The sequence below is a fragment of the Sturnira hondurensis genome, unplaced genomic scaffold (assembly GCF_014824575.4).
Source record: "Sturnira hondurensis isolate 20B ecotype Veracruz unplaced genomic scaffold, ASM1482457v3 Scaffold0005252, whole genome shotgun sequence".
NCBI lineage: Eukaryota > Metazoa > Chordata > Mammalia > Chiroptera > Phyllostomidae > Sturnira > Sturnira hondurensis.
In genome coordinates this window covers 5,812,575-5,815,331 of record NW_028077883.1, presented here as the reverse complement: position 1 = coordinate 5,815,331, position 2,757 = coordinate 5,812,575, and positions in this window count along the sequence as shown.

The window sequence follows — 2,757 nt, the reverse complement described above, 5'->3', positions numbered from 1 at the left end:
TGACCAGTAAGGGTATTTCCTGTTTTTTTCCCCCTCTCAAAAAGTGTTAACCAATAGAACCCAGCAATATATAAAAAGAACTCTATATCACAATCAAGTGAGATTTATCTTAGGAACGAGAGGCTGGTTCGACACTTCACAACCAATCCATGTAATTCACCATAGTAACAGATGAAAGGAGAAAAACTGCATCATCATCTCCGTAGACGCAGAAAAGGCGTTTGACAAAATCGAACATACATTCATGATGAAAACTCTCAGCAAAATGGGAATAGAAGAAAATGTTCTTAACCTCATAAAGAGCAAGATGTAAGTTTATTAAAATTCATTCACCAAGAAATGGGAAACTTTAATGGAACAATTACCAGTGAAGAAATTGAGAAGGTGACTAGTGCCCATTGACAAGATAATGATTAAATTGTACTTAATCTTGTGAAGTTATTTAAAGGATTCTAGACCAGTATCTTTCAGCCCTAGAAATTCATTAGAATTACTTGTGGAGCTTTTATTAGAAATTCATTTAATTAAAAAACAGAAATGCCTGTTTATTGGTGAATCCTAGAGTACTCAAATCAGAATCTCCAGGAGCCAGGCCTAAACATTAACATTTCCCTAATCGCCCTCCTCCACCAGGTAATTCTCATGTGCAAACTAGGTTTGCCCACTCCATTCTACAAAGGTGATAAAGATAATCCCTAAATTACTTTATTAAACCACCTGTAACTTAATACCCCAAACCAATAAAGAAAATTAGAGTTCAATTGCTTATGGATATAGAAGAAAAATAGAAAAAAATATTAGGAAATAAAATCCAGTAGCATATAAATATGTACATTTATTTTGTTGGTATAATAAATTAAATAATTAATGTAATGAATTCATTAAATTAATCAAATTAAAGTAGAAAGACTATATTATCATATATATAAAGGAATTTAGCATCTGTAAATTTAGAATTGACATTAAGCAGTAAATTCTAAATAAAATATCCTAAGACAGCAAGAGAAGAATATTATTTTTGTGAAATACACAGCTCATTTCGATTAGAATCAGGAACCAGATAATGCTACCTACCATCGTGATTATTATTAAATAGTGTCTTGCATATTCTATAATACTGTTGTTCAAACTTTACATGAGTCACCTGGGATCTTTTTAAGCAGATTGGGGCATGGGGCTGAGATTCTTTATCTTCAATAAGCTCCTACATGGTGGCAATGTTGTTGATTCTACACTTTCAGTAGTAAGATTTAAAAATGCCATAAGACAAGAATGTTAAATAATAAGCATAAATATTAGAAAAAGAAAATAAACTAGCTTTTTGACATTTCTTCATGTTTATATTTATAAAATCCAAGAGACTATAGTAAAAAGGCTAATAAAATTTAATAAGGTACCTAAATATTTGATAAATATAAAAATAGCCTTTATTCTGTGTGAGTAGTAAGCACCTAGAAATAGGAATGGGGAACACGTTATTCCCAATAGAAACGATTCTAAAATTGGGATGGACTTAAGAATTACAAAAGACTTGTGAAGAAACATATGAAATCTTAGTGGAGGACAAAAATGTTAAATCTGCTGGGGTCAGTTTTAGGAGAGGGAGAAAATAGTAGCATTTAAGCACATTGAGCATGTGGCACTAATGGAATGCCCAACTAGGGATTTCAAGAAGGCAGTTTGATATTTGAGTCTCGTCTAAGAGAGCTGTGCAGAGAAAAAAGTTTGGCATTATAGATCAGGAATGCTTTTTGAAGGGTCCATTAATAGCTTTAGGGTTTCCATGAACTTCCTAAGTGGTTTGAAAAATATTTAAGCTTGTGCACATTTTTTTAGGGACAAGGTCCAGAATTTTCACTGAATTCTCAAAGGGTTCCATGACACGAAATGTTTAAGGACATTGATGTTTAATGTTTAATGATGATGATAGTGGTTGAGGCTATAGGAATGGGTGAAATTACTCAGCAAAACTATGTAGAATGAAAAGACAACCAAGGATGAAGCCTTACAGTAGACCAATACTTACAGGGTAGGCAGAGGAAGACACTGAAGAATAGTGGGAAAACCAGGAGAATGTAATGTTATGGAAATCAATGGAGAAAATGTTTCAAGAAGGAGGTAGACATTCACAGAGATCAAGTAAGCAAAGGACAGAGCCCTATCTACTGAATAGTAGCAAAGTCATTGTTAAGTGGTAAGAGTAGGTGCAGTGTATTAGTTGGAAGACTTAGTTGGAGGTCAAAAAAGCAGTGGCCTTGGGAGAAGCACCAAATTTTAGTAAGATGAGGAAGGATAGGTTGTATTCTGTGTAGCAGCTGAGGGTACAAGGGAGTTCGTTTACTCTGGAATAAGGTTCATGGGGTTTTGCAGCGGAGCGGTTTGAAAGAAGAAGAGGAATAAAGATAGAGTAGGAAGAGAGAAAGCACAGATCAGAGAGGAGGTAAGACATGGTGCTGCCCAAGGGTGGCAGGAGTGAGAGACACGGGCTTGGTTGACCTCCATGTACCTAATGCAGCCGGCCTTAGAGTTGTATCAGTCATAGCCTAGAGTTTTTAAGACTTGATTTTTTTATACATTGTAACTGATTTTTTTAATTATAAAGAATTTCTTTTTTAAAGATTTTATTCATTTATTTATTTTTAGAGAGAGGGGAACAGAGGGAGAAAAAGAGGCAGAGAAACATCAATGTGTGGCTGTCTCTTATGTACTTCCTACTGGGGAGTTGGCCTGCAACTCATGCATGTGCTCTGAGTGGGA